Below are 14,233 nucleotides of genomic sequence, written 5' to 3' on the forward strand. Positions count from 1 at the left end.
ATTCCTGAGCCAGCCATGCTGGCTCAGGAATTCTGGGAGTTGAAGTCCATGAGTCATAAAAGAGCCGAGGTTGCCTACCCCTGCCCTAGTCAGACCACACCTGCAATACTGCAGCCAATTTTGGTCACCATATCACAGAAAAGATGTTGAGAGTTTGGAAAAAATTCAGAGAAGAGCAACTAAGATGATCAGAGGCCTGGAGGTTAAAACATAGGAAGAAGCGCTGCGGGACTTGGATTTGGCTACTCTAAGGAAAAGAAGAAATAGGGGCGACATGATAGCAGTATTCCAGGGGCTGCCACAAAGAAGAGCGGGTGGGGTTCACGTTATTCATCAGAGGGAAGGATGAGAAACGATGGTTGGAAACCGATCAAAGAAGCAACCTGGAATTAAGGAGAAACTTCCTGACAGTGAGGACAATGAACCAGTGGAACAACTTGCCTCCAGAAATTGTGGGCACTCCATCATCACTGGAGATTTTTAAAAAGAGGCTAGACAGTCACTTGTCTGAGATAGTATAGGTTCTCCTGCTTGAGCAGGGAGCTGGACTACAAGACCTCCAAGGTCCCTTCCATATCCTATCCTATCCTATTCTATTTTCCATTCCTATTCCTATTCCTATTCTATTGCTCAGTATGTACAGCATTGTAGAGGTAATGCACAGATCTTGCTTTCTCCACTAGCAGGTTACTGTGAAAAGCACTACAGACCTCCATTAATGGCATGTATAGTTCGTAGAATTGCTGATCGGATCAGCAATGAGGTATTTATATTGTGGCATTCAGCTCACTTACGGGATGTTTGACTGTTATTGCATGACGGCTGTGAGTAGATTTATCTGCCCGAAATAAAGGCCTTGACTCATTATTTAAATGACCAAAAAAAAATGCAGTTGGAGATCAAATTATGCTACATTACGTGATTCAGAGGCTCAATAAGCAACGCTGCTTTTAACTAGCTCTGAATCCTATCGGGTCACGGCATAATTGCAGAGTTGGAAAGCTCGTGAGCCGTACTCTTAATGTGCCGCTTCCTTTTTCGTAGGGTGGCCCTTCGGTGCAAATGCTTTGGTGAATTCCCTTGCAATAGCCGATCTAATTCTTGCAGCCGCAGAATTAAAATCTGGGACATCACCAGGGATGGGAAAGAGAGGAAGAATTGTGTGAGCTTCAATACAGGTCGTCTCAACTTTACAACGGCTCATTTAGTGACTGTTCCAAGTTAACTACGGCACTGAAAAAAGCGACCACTGTTTTTCACATGACCGTAGTAGCACCCCACTGGTCGCGTGATTTACATGCGGATACTTGACAATTGGCTCATTTTTATGACGGTTGCAACGTTCCAGAGTTACATGATGATGTTTTGACAAGCAAAGTCAAAATAAGCCCTAATAAGCAGGCATATACATAGAATGAAGGCTATTGCTAAGCACATTGATTTGTGCTTTAAATTGTAAGCCGCCCTGAGTCTTCGGAGAAAGGCGGGATATAAATGGGATTTTTAAAAAAATAAAAAAATAAAAAAATGAGGAGGGCACTAAAAAGAGTGCCCTGACCTCTTTTCACACTCACAAGCACCGGAGCCTCCTGCAAAATTCGGGAGCTTGGCAACTGGCATGTACTTACAACGGTTGCACTGCCCCAAGGTCACATGATCACCGTATGCAAAGCTTTCCAGCCGGCTTCCAACAAGGGAAGTCAATCAGGAGGGAGAAGCCATTTAACAACCGCATGATTCACTTAACCCAGGGGTAGGCAATCTTGGCTCTTTTTATGACTCGTGGACTTCAACTCCCAGAATTCCTGAGCCAGCTGCGCTAGCTCATGAATTCTGGGAGTTGAAGTCCACGAGTCATACAAGAGCCAAAGTTGCGGAGCCCTGACTTAACCGCTGCAATGACTCGCTTAACAGCTATGGCGGAGATCATAAGCAAGACTGGCTAGGGGATTCTGGGAGTTGAAGTCCATCCTCCCCCTTTAAAGCTGCCGAGGTTGACAAAACCCTGCTCTGGAGGAACCTTTTGATTGCAGGAGCTCGATTACAGCTGAAGCTGCTTGCAAAGCCAAAAAGCCCCCCCCCACTCTTTTTTTGCCTCCCCCCCTTGAGGATTAGGGGCCAAGCCCCCCCCTCTCTCCCCTCCCCCCGCCCAGGGCGCTACGTGCCGCTCAGCACTCCCTGCGATCTCCAAGGCAGAACAGGCATGGGCGGGACCTCGAGGGCCGATGACGTCAGAGCGGGGAGGAGGGCGTGTCGATTCGATCGACAAGGGGCGGGGGAGAAAGACAGCGCCTGCGCGGCACCTTGTTTACCCCGTTTCTCCGCCAGCCCGGACCGAGCACAAGGGGCCGTTTGGCTGAGCGCGCGCGCGCGCGCGCACACACACACGCTCTTTCCCTTCCCCCTTCCCCATCCTGCATTCCTGAGTCCTCCCAGCAGGTGCCGCTCTAGGCCCGGCCTAACGTGGCGAGCTCGGTGGCCGCCAGGTGGCGCCTGCGCCCTCCATTCCCTCGCCAGCCGCCGAGCTGCGAGCACCCCAAACAATCCCCTGCGCCGCCGCCGCCGCCGCCGCCGAATCGACTCCTCCGCCCGCCTCGCTGCCCTCCTCCCCGCGCTCACACCGGGAGAGAGAGAGCCCCCCTCCTCCGCCGCCCTTTCCTCCAGTAGGCCTCGCTTCGGCCTTCCTCCTCCTCCTCCTCCGGCGGCCTGTTGGATTATTTCCCGCCGAGCGGGCCTCACTCAGGCCTGGGAAGTGTCTTGAGGTAAAAGGAAGAAGACGACGCCGCCGAAGAAGAAGAAGGGAAAGCGGGAGAGCGAGTTCGCGCGCGGCCTCGGCTCCTGGGAAGAAAGCAAGGCCGGAAGGTCGACGGCGGAGGCGCGGAAGGGCGGGGGAAAAAGGCGCGCGGAGGAGCCCCAGGCAGGCCCGCTCGGCCAGGCCGCCCGCCCGCCCTCGCCAGGCAGCCTGCCACTCCGGGCGACGCGGCGGTAAGTTGCAGCGCGGGGTCGAGGCAGCTTGGCGAAGTCGGGGGCGGCTCTCCCCCGCGTGGACGGGCAGCCCTCGGCCCGGGCGGCTCTCGGCGCGGCTCCCTCCGGGCCTGGGTGCGGGCGGGGGAGGGAGGGAGGCCGAGCGCAGGCAGGCAGGCAGGCAAGATGGAGGACGCGGGGCCGAGCAGGCCCAGCAGGCCGCGGCGGGAGGGGGTTCCCCACGGCCGGAGCCCCCTCGCTCGCCCGGCCCCGCCCGCCGCTGGCCGAGAAAATGGAGGCGCTTCCCGCCCCCCCCCGCTCACTTTGGGGAGGAAGGGAAGCGGAAACGGGGCGGCCGGGCCCTCGGCTCTGCCCCCCCCCCAGCCCCGCGGGGTTTGGGAAAGGCGTCCGCCCTGGTCGGATACACACGCGCTACGTACACACAGGCAGACACGCGCTGCCCCCGGTGTGGGGGAGGGGGAGACGCGTGCCGGGTATCCCCACGCGCGGAGGCGGGCCGGGGGTGCGCGGTGTCGGGGCCAAAGGGAGAAGGAGCGGCGGGGATTCGTATCCTCGGTCGCCAAACTCTTTTTTCCCCCTTCCTTTCCCCTCCTACCTTTATTTTTCCTTCCTTCATCTATTTCCCCTCCTTCTTCCCTTCTTTCCTCATGTTTCCTTCCTTCCCTTTCTCCCGCCTTTCCTTCCTGCCTACTTCCCTTCCTTCCTTTTCCCTCCTACCTTTATTTTTCTTTCCTTCATCTATTTTCCTTCCTATTTTCCCTCCTTCCTCCCTTCTTTCCTCATCTATTTCCTTCCTTCCTTCCCTTTCTCCCGCCTTTCCTTCCTGCCTACTTCCCTTCCTTCCTTTTCCCTCCTACCTTTATTTTTCTTTCCTTCATCTATTTTCCTTCCTATTTTCCCTCCTTCCTCCCTTCTTTCCTCATCTATTTCCTTCCTTCCTTCCCTTTCTCCCGCCTTTCCTTCCTGCCTACTTCCCTTCCTTCCTTTTCCCTCCTACCTTTATTTTTCTTTCCTTAATCTATTATCCTTCCTATTTTCCTTCTTTCCTCATCTATTTCCTTCCTTCCTTCCCTTTCTCCCGCCTTTCCTTCCTGCCTACTTCCCTTCCTTCCTTTTCCCTACCTTTATTTTTCCTTTATCTATTTTCCCCCCTTCTTCCCTTCTTTCCTCATCTATTTCCTTCCTTCCCGGGGGTGTGCGGTGTCGGGGCCAGAGGGAGAAGGAGCGGCGGGGATCCTCGGCCGCCAAACTCTTTTTTCCCCCTTCCTTTCCCCTCCTACCTTTATTTTTCTTTCCTTCATCTATTTTCCTTCCTATTTCCCCTCCTTCCCTCATCTGTTTCCTTCCCTTTCTCCCGCCTTTCCTTCCTGCCTACTTCCCTTCCTTCCTTTTCCCTCCTACCTTTCTATTTTTCCTACCTTCCGTCACCTATTTTCCTTCCTAGTTTCCAACCTTCCTTCTTTCCTCACTCATTTCCTCCCTCCAGACCTGCCTTGTTTGTGTTTCCTTCCTTCCTTCCTCAAACGAAGGGGCTCTTGGGGCCCTCGACAGCCTCCAAAGGGGGAAAGAGTTGTTACTTGGGGGGCTAGTTTGGCCTGCCCCCCCTCCCAAAGAGGCCTGGGAGTGCGGGGAGTCGCGCGGGCGCCCCTTTCCGGGGCAGAAGCGCTGCGAGGCCCCCTTTGGCCCTGCCAGGTGAGGAGGACGGCGCCGCCTTTGCCCTCCAGCGGGGGATCCTGGGCCGAAACCCCCTCGGCTTCCCCGTCTGGCGACCCCGAGCTTTATCCCCCTCTGCCCTCGCTCCTCCCCTCCCCTCGCCCCGGTCCCTCTCCTCCGTCTGCGCCCGGCGGGAGGGCTGCGCGAGCCGTTCCGCGAGTTCTGCCGGCTTTCCAGCGGCGCTTTGGACACGTCGCCTCCTCCCCTCCCTCCCTCCGCTCTCTTTAAGGGGGCCGCTTTGGCTCCTCGGGCCGGGAGGGCGGAAAGCGGCCCTTCTCCCGGGGACTTGGTCAGGTCGGCGCGCCGCTGGGGGGCTGCCGGGGGGGGAGGGGAGGGGAGGGGGCGGAAGCGGCAGGCCGTTCCCAGGTTTCGGCCTCCCCCCCCCTTTTTGGCGCCAGTTTTGGTTTGAGATGTTGATTTCTCTCCCCCCCCACCCCCCTTCCCGCGCGCAGTCCGAAGCGAGGTCTGGTCCAGGTAGGAGTTGCACCGGTGGGGCTTTCTTTTGGAATTGACCCCAGGCCACTTTCCCCCTCCCTCCTTAACAAGGGAGGCCTTTCTGGGCGACCGGTAGGAAATCCAAAGAAGTGGAGGAGGAGGAGGAGGAGGACGGGGGGGGCAAGAAAGGCAAAGAAGCAGCCCCGACCTTTCGGGTTTGGGAAGGCGCTCCGGCCGATTTCTTTAGGGACGTGGAGGCGAGAAGGAGCCTTGGACTTGAGCTCCTCCTCTGAGGCCGAGGCTCCAGCCCAGGCTGGGATACCCCTCCTGACTCACTCTCCGGCCAGGGCGAGCGGGGCCCGTCCAAAGGCCTGGGCTGGCTCGGCCGGCGGCCGTCCGAGGCTTCCCACGCCGTGGCCGCAGCAGTCCTTATTCGGCGGTTCCTGTCCTCCAAGGAGGAGGCGCCTTGGGCTGCCACACCCCGTGTTTGTTTCCTTCGGCCCGGCCCGGGGCTGGCGGGCTTGGCGCCGACGGCTGGCCAGCCCCGCATTTCCTTGTTGGAAAGCCCCCCCCCCCGGCTCTCCCCTCCCCCCCTGCTCCCTCTTTTTGCCAGCCCGCGGGGAGGGAGCGAGGGAGGGGACTCAGGTTACCGAAGTGCGTCACAGGCTCTTCTGGATGGTGGGGCCTGCTTGGCAGCCGCCTGGCCTTCTCCCTCCCCTCTTCTCTGGCTGGCAGCAGGCAGAGAGAGGCCTCTGGGTTTATAGGGAGCCCAGTGGGTGGGCGTCCGCTTGAGGAGGGGGCCCCCCGGAGTAGCACCCGTCGGCCCTCCTTCCTTTGAAGCTGAGCTTGGAAGGTCTCTTGTTGCCAAAACTTTGGGGTTATTGGCCAGGCAGCAGATGTTAAGGTGTCCTTCTTGGGGACGCTTGGTGTAAGAAGCTGCTGCGTTATGGGGGGGGCACCCCATAAAGTTCATCCTGAGGCTTTTAGGGCAGAACTTTTACTGAGGATGTCTGGTCTGGGCTCAAGTATGCCCTCCCTGCTTTTCAATTTAGGCTGTGCCTGGCTCTCTTTTTTTTCCATTTTTCCTTTTTTTTGCCATCCTCCAAATGTCTTAGTGCCTCCCCCCCCCTAAAATTAAAATTACATTGTAAAGAAAAGGCTGGCTATCCCTCAAGAGCAAGGCTGTGTTTTCCATTATGTAACGAGAACATTGAAAGCTTATAAAACATCTGTTAATTATGGAATATGTGCAAACTTCTGGGAAAGTGTTTCGATTTTGTGAGCAAGAAAAATGGCTGATGGGTGAAGCATCAAGATTCTACCATTTATTCCAGCAGTGGATTAGGTGGGATTTTGAGCCACCATACCAAAGTGGCATTTAAGGTGGCAATAGACTGAATTGGCAGAAGTAGTAGCACGCTTAGTTTTTCCTAGCCTCCAAATCACCAATTAGGATTAAAACATCCAATTATGTACTTTTCTCTCTCCAACACATCCCTTTTCATGGATACTAGAAGAAGACACTCTTGTGAAAGTTTGTGTGAATATCCTTAGTGATTAAATAAAATTTTACTTATAACATTGCTGTAATAAATCCCAAGCGCAGTCTTTTACCTTGTCTCCAAAACATATGACAACTGTAACGCCACTTGTTGCTGTCCATTGTTTTGTTAACAAGACATGGAAAACAGTTATGATTTGGAAGTTGTGTTTGTTGTGTTTTTTTCTCCAGTAAAGAAACAAAGCAAGTTAATTATTTCTTGAAAAATATGGGAGGTTAAATTTCAGTTACCCTAGTGAATCTGTGTTACTTTGCATATCCCAATATATGTGGCAGTTTTTTGAAATAATGACTGAAATCATAATTTAGTTGAACTTTTCCAATGTAAATTCATTTCAGAATCACAAGCTGATGTAGGTGTGATTGGAATTTTGTTTTTCAAGTGTGAGAATTACTGTGCTGGTTAACAGAACTGGTAGTTGTTGTTTTTTAAGTGTACTCTTCCAAACATCTATGGGAAGGCTATCCCAGCGTTTATTCCAAAATCTCAGGTGATAAGGTTATGAACACAGATCTACGTAGTCTGATAACAAAATGACAACATGAGCTATTGAGTCATTTACATTTTAGCAGAATGATTCAGATTTGGTGAAATAAGTTGTGAAAAATATAAATATGTAATGGCTTGAATGTAGGATTGTTTTAAGAATTTAGATAATTTTACTCATTAGAAAATAAGTAATATTTTTATCAGCTGTCAGTTTATTTTCCTTTGGCACCTTTGATATATGGACGTAATCTTGGCATATGCAGGTTCTGAGGAAATATTTTTCTTTTTGAGAATTCTGTGTTGTGGATCTGTTTCTGGAAGTGTGGGAGTGATGTTCTCACATTCACCTCTTTCAATTTATTTGAACCTGCAGTCATTTGCAGCTCATAAGTAATACCCCCCAAATGTTATTGGCTTTTATGTACGTTAAGTTCAGTATACAGTATGCTTAATTTCATGTTTCAAAGAGAGCTCTAACATTAACAGTATGGAAAAATTGATTTTCTCTTGTTTTCCTATTAAATAGAAATTGCAAATGCAACTTTTCTGTTCATTTTATATATATACTTGGGCGGGGCGGGGGGGGGAGAGGTTGTCCATACCTGACGTGATTCTTTGTGTGCTGAGAAGACAAAAAAATATCCTAAAGCTGCTGGTATCCTTTTGTTTTTGTATTTCCCCAGATTATTTTCCTATCTTAAAATCTTATATACGTTGCTATTATTGAAACTCATGTATTCTAGGTCATTCAAATTACCTTAGTTTGTGAATTACCATTTAAATAATTTACCTTTGGAAAGTAAGGTTTGACCCCATTAACAGTTGTTATATAGGCAAGTGAATAAGTTCCTGATTCACTGGGTTTTTTTTAAAACTGAAGTGCCAATTTAGTAGTCTCCAGAGTAAGGACTGTTTGCAGATGATAAGTATTTCATATGCATGTGAGATATAATACCCTAGAATAGATAATGTATATTTGACAGTTGCTCTTTACTAAGCACATTTACTTCATATTTTCTGAATCTACGGTATTTAGTTTTTTTAGAAAGCATATTTCATTCCTCAAATTCATAACGTTCTGCGTAGAAAAGCATTCCTATTATTCATTGTACAGATAAGCACTTAATATACTGTAAGTTCTGTCATAGTTTCAAGTCAGATCCTCCTGGTTATAAATTTATTATGCCATATCGTTTCACCATATTAGGATTGGGTCACTTGCTAAAGTGATGTAGCTATTCAGCCATTTAACTACAGACTTGAACAGAAATAGGCCCTCTGTTATACTGTTAATCAGCTCCATCAATTTAAGTATTCACACACTCATCACAGTTTGATAAACACGTTTATATATTTTATAATCTTTTACAAAATACTAGTTTTCTTACAGGAATGGGTTACTGAAGCTTAGAATTATTATTTGAGTCATGGGTTGGATTTTTTTTTATCCATACCCAAATAGTTTATTTTGCTTTGATTTATTACGTTCACTTAGACCTGCTTGAACAATTTTATTATGACCTTACCCTTCTTGGCAGTTCTTCAGGCCTGTAAAGAGTTCTTTGGTAGATTTATAGACAGTATTTGCCCTTGCTAGAAATCCCTAGTTTAATTTCTTTTTCAGTGAAGAAGTTGGTAGAACATTGTTAGTTGGAGAAGGATTGATAAACCATACTTTTATGTGAAAGTAAAAAGTGGAGGTTTGATGTTACTATCTTATTCTACTGCACCAAAGGGAGTCAGAATTCAAGGCCCTTTCTTTTTTCCCTTCGCCCCCACACTTTCTCCTTCTCTGTTCTCTCTCCTATCTCTGCTATTACTTGCCTTTGTATTTTTGTATTTTATGTTATACACTAATAAAAAGGACAATTTTACATAAAAAATAAAATAGAATATAGGTAAACCATACTTAGTTCTTTCTTATCTTATAAGTTCTTGAACCAACACTGGTTACTTTCCTGGTTATATGACTTGTTATCTAATCACTTCTTGACTTTTTATTGTATGGAAATTTGGGTAAGAGAACACTCTGCTGATTCCCTCTGTTACATCCCAACTCCTGTAGACCACCTGTTAGCTTTAATGGGAGTGAGTTTGGTTCACTTTGCTGCTGCTTCCACAATTTGGAAAGTTTTCCCATTTGTTATGTTTATATTGCTGCACGCCAATCGGCAGGGGCCAAAGATTTCCCTAGCCCAGGGGTAGGCAACCTTGGCTCTTTTATGACCTCTCTCTTTCTCCTCAGCATGGCTGGCTCAGGAATTCTGGGAGTTGAAGTCCACAAGCCATAAAAGAGGCAAGGTTGCCTACCCCTGCCCTAGCCGAATGTCAAGTCAAAGAACTTTTTCTTTTTTGATTCTGCAATCATCCTAGTCCTAAACCAATTCTACCTCTTGATGTAGACACTGTTGCTTCTTCTTTATGTTTAGGGGTCTTGCAAGTGTCTTGCTTTCAAAAAAAAAAGTTAAACTCCTAACATTTCAGGCTTGTGTAAACAATTATTTGTGCATGAAAAATGAAACAAAGCAGAATAGATTGCCTTTTTAGAGCAGGGTAGTGATGTTTATGTCAGGCGGTATTTTTTTGTATTTAATGGAAATCGTGTTTCATCTTTTGTAAAGTAAAATGGTATTAGCAGCAGCCCATCTTCAAATACTTAGCAGTCAGGGTATTGGGAACAGTATAGTATGGGATGTAAATGCATTTCCCATGGTCTTATGGTGGCCAAAGTTTGTAGTCTTCCTATTGAAGGCTTTATGTAGCATGGAACCTTAAACTATATAGCACCTGCTTTTCAGATCCATTGGAAGAAGGTTAGGTGGGACAGTTAGATTGGTGAATTATTGATTCGGCTAATACATAACTTAGCCCTGATAATGTCTTTGGGCTCAGCAGGATTTTACTCCGTCTTTGACTTAATGTTCTGCTCTCAGAAAAGCTGAATTGATAGTTACATATTGTTTGATAGAGATGAGAATGAGACTTGGCCTTAGAAGACTGAAGAAATAGAATATCTTGAATGTATCTGATTAAACACCACTGTTCTCCTCCCCCTTTCCCCTTGTGAATCTTAAAACCAGGGTTTTTCAAACTTGGCCCTTTTATGACTTGTGGACTTCAACTCCCAGAATTCCCCAGCCAGGCACGCAAGTCATAAAAGGGCCAAGTTTGAAGACCCCTGCTTAAAACCATCTGCAGTTAACCTAGCAATTTTGGATGTTTTTTAATCTATTTCTTTGAGTTTACATACATTTTGTATATATACTGAAGAAATTATCCATGTATATTTAAATCCTGTTGTGTGTCTTCGCATTCCATACAGGTAGGCACTCAGGTCACTATTATTATGTATTTTAGTGTTGACCTATAAGTATTGAATTTAGTGCTGGGGTGGTATATAGTATAGTACAGGGGTCAGCAACCTGAAACAGTGAAAGAGCCACTCGGAACCGGTTCCCTCACAAAAGGAAAAACTGGGAGCCGCAAAAAATGTGTGCTCATGCGCGTACATGCGCACATGCACAGAACAGGGTTTCACTGAAGAGTGGAGCCAAGGCGAGATATGCGCCTACCCTGCATATTTGAATTGATTGATAGAAATTGTTTAGTCCCACTTTTATTTTTTTTTGGACTGCGCATGGCAGAGGACTGGGAGCCGCAGGAGATGGCTGAAAGAGCCGCATGCGGCTCCAGAGCCGCGGGTTGCAGACCTGTGGTATAGTATATAGAGAAACAAAAAGAAGTGGCCTTATTCTCCTTGGTTGTTTATTTCTGAAATATTTTATTTAATTACTGTGTAATTCTATGTACAATATGTTAAAATCATGCTGCCTTTAGGAAACTTTGCTTAGAACTCCAGCCAAAGTAGATCATTAGGTAATTTAGAATTCAGCATAAGAACAGTAGCTTATATCCAGAAAGTACTATGGAGCTGCAGCATTTTATATACGTAACCTGTACAGTATTGTACATACATGTATCTGGGATATTTGGTGATATTTTGCTTTCTGCAAAATTTTTAGGTTTCTATTGGGTTTAGCAAGCAGATTGTTAAAGGCAAAACATGTGTTATTTGGCAAGTGACGTATGATTCATAGAGGCTGGTGCCTTTCAAATGGGTTAAGAAAATCCTACGGGAAATGGAATCAGTCCTTTCTTTCCCAGAGCCCATGCAGTTTTTTTATTGTGTTGCTAGCTATCACTGATTCCCCTCCTCTAGCAAATGCAAAGGGGTAGTAATAATTTGTAAGTATCCATTTGTCCTTATATGTTTGTTTCATATCCTCTCCTTTAGCCTGAAAGGTCCCCTGAGCAACTTAAAAAATAAAATGCAAATGGTCCCTGCTCTAATACATTAAATCTAAAAAGTTGTGGAAAAGAAAAATACTTTGAAATTTGGAAGATATTCCTGCTACAGAGCAGATCAGTTGTTTGGAGTGGCATATTGGTGTATAAATGCTTGTGGACTGGTTAAGAAAAAAATGCAAAAAAGTGGTTTTCTTTGGTTTCTATAAACACAAACCCTTTTGATTTTTGCTGCTTTTTGTATAAGTGGAATATGTGGAAATCCTTACATTTTGATTTTACAAATTTAGTTTATCCTGTTTATGTAATTCTTCCCAAGGTTTGAATTAATATTTTTGGTTTGGAGAAGTCTATAAAATACAAAGCTCGTCTGTTTAGAAAACTTCAAAATAAAATAACTGGTTATTAATGATATATTAATAAATGATAAATGATCTCTGGAGAGCCCGGGACAGGGGCCATTCCTCTGTCCTAGTCTTATTAGACCTCTCGGCGGCTTTCGATACCATCGACCATGGTATCTTACTGCGACGCCTCACAGTGGGAGTGGGAGGCACGGTTCTGCGTTGGTTCTCCTCCTTTCTCCAGGGTCGCTCGCAGTCGGTGTTGGCAGGGGGACAGAGGTCGACCCCGAGGCCTCTCGCTTGCGGAGTCCCTCAGGGGTCGGTCCTCTCGCCTCTCCTGTTCAACATCTACATGAAACCGCTGGGCGAGATCATTCGCAGCTTTGGAGTAGGGTACCATCAGTATGCTGATGACACCCAGCTTTTCATCTCAACTCCAAACAACATCAGTGATGCCCTCGACGTGATGTCCCGCTGCCTGAAAGCGGTCCGGGAATGGATGGGGAGGAACAGGCTTCAACTGAACCCAGACAAGACTGAATGGCTGTACGTACCGGCAAGCCAGGATACTCAGAACATCCCATCCCTTAACATCGGAGACAAGTTACTACCCCCTGTTGATAGGGCCCGCAACCTGGGGGTCCTCCTTGACTCGCAGCTCTCCCTGGAAGATCACATAGGAGCTGTGACCAAGGGGGCCTTCTCCCGGGTTCGACTAGTTCGCCAATTACGGCCTTATCTGGACCTGGATGCCTTACGTACAGTCACCCATGCTCTTGTGACCTCTCGCCTAGACTATTGTAACGCTCTCTACATGGGGCTGCCCTTGAGATCCACTCGGAAGCTTCAACTGGTGCAAAGTGCAGCGGCACGGACACTCTTGGGAGCCTCCCGATACTCCCATATCACACCTCTCCTCCGTGCCCTGCACTGGCTTCCAGTTGCCTCCCGTGTGAAGTTCAAGGTGCTAACAATGACATACAAAGCCCTACATGGCATGGGTCCGGACTACCTACGGGAGCACCTTCTGCCAATGTCAGCACCCCACCGTCCTGTGCGCTCCCACAGAGAGGGCCTCCTCAGGGTGCCACCGCTCAAGGAATGTCGGCTGGTGGCCCCCAGGGGGAGGGCATTCTCAGTGGGTGCGCCAGCCCTCTGGAACAGCTTACCAACCGAAATCCGGATGGCCCCCGACCTCCGCACCTTCCGACGCGAATTAAAAACTTACCTGTTCCAGCAGTCCGTCCTGGCCTGATAGCTCTAATTGGGGTCCCAGTTTGTATTTTACTATTGTTTTTTTCACTATTGTTCATTCTGTATGCCTACCTTATTCTGTACACCGCCCCGAGTCCCTCGGGAGAAGGGCGGTTTATAAAAACAAACAAACAAATAAATAAATAAATAAATAAATAAATAAATAAATAAATAAATAAATAAATAAATATACTGAGAGTAATTGTATAGCTTTACTAATTGTACATATGAAAGTTAATGTTCCCAGAAGTAGACTAATATTATGGAGCTAAAGACAGTGTCATTTCTTTTTAAAATCATAATCACTGAAAGATGCATTTTTGTGCACTCCTTTAATTGACATGACATATTGCATTTTCTGCACAAGCAGGCATTGCTAACTGAAATCATGTAATAGGGAATACCAATGTTTGGGGGAATGAAGCAAGAGTATTGATAAAACAACTAGGTTTAACCACTGGTAACATGTTAGAAATGCAGATCTCCACTAACATTTTTATGAGAATTGCTCTAATGAATAACTATAATAGAAAACTACAGTCTTCACTTTGAAAGGTTAGCTTTAAGATAAGTGATTTGAAAAGAATTATCTACATTTAAACATGTCTCAAATAAAGCTTAGCATTCTTTTTTCAGCATTCAGTGAAATTATGTTTCATGTCTAACAAGCATAATAATGTCTACACTTCCTTAATTCTTCAGAGGACAGTGTTATACAATCCAAACACCTATTTAGTTCAACAGTATACAGCTGCCATGGCTAGAAGCAATTAATTGCTTATTAATGGTCCATGGAGTAAGGCAAGACTGCATGAGGCTGAAACTCGTAGGTGGCAACATGAGGTAGTGCCATAATTCAGCAGAAATGCTTTGGACAAATGTTCCTAAGATCAGCCCTTGACAGCTGTAGGTAAACCGTTGAAAAACTGGCATTAATTATTCTAGAAATCCATTTCTGGTGAAAAAACATGGGTCGGTGGTTTCATTTTATATAAGTTGGCTTTATGCATCCATTTATCAGAAACAGTGACAGGACATGTACTTTGTAGGCTGATACTCCAAGGTTCAGTTATAAACATCACCACAAAGAACCCTGTTTCAAAGTCAAGAAAGCTGTAGCCAGTCAAAGTTGACACTACTGAATTA

General features: G+C 46.8%; 1 protein-coding gene across 5 annotated transcripts in view; it reads left to right on the plus strand.

The window, feature by feature from the left end:
* The first annotated feature begins 2,758 nt into the window (after nucleotides 1-2,758).
* STAG2 (STAG2 cohesin complex component) overlaps nucleotides 2,759-14,233 on the plus strand; it is a 51,726-nt gene continuing 40,251 nt past the window's right edge. For 4 of the 5 annotated variants that reach the window (XR_014027603.1, XR_014027604.1, XM_081336788.1 and 1 more), the window contains exon 1: nucleotides 2,759-2,985. The gene's annotated coding sequence lies outside the window, so the exon portion shown is untranslated. Of the gene's footprint in view, nucleotides 2,986-4,946; nucleotides 4,993-14,233 lie in introns of those variants that run through there. The other variant, XM_081336787.1, reaches the window with a different exon arrangement.

Source organism: Vipera berus (genome assembly GCF_964194415.1).
Source record: "Vipera berus genome assembly, chromosome: 11".
In the NCBI taxonomy this organism is placed as follows: domain Eukaryota; kingdom Metazoa; phylum Chordata; class Lepidosauria; order Squamata; family Viperidae; genus Vipera; species Vipera berus.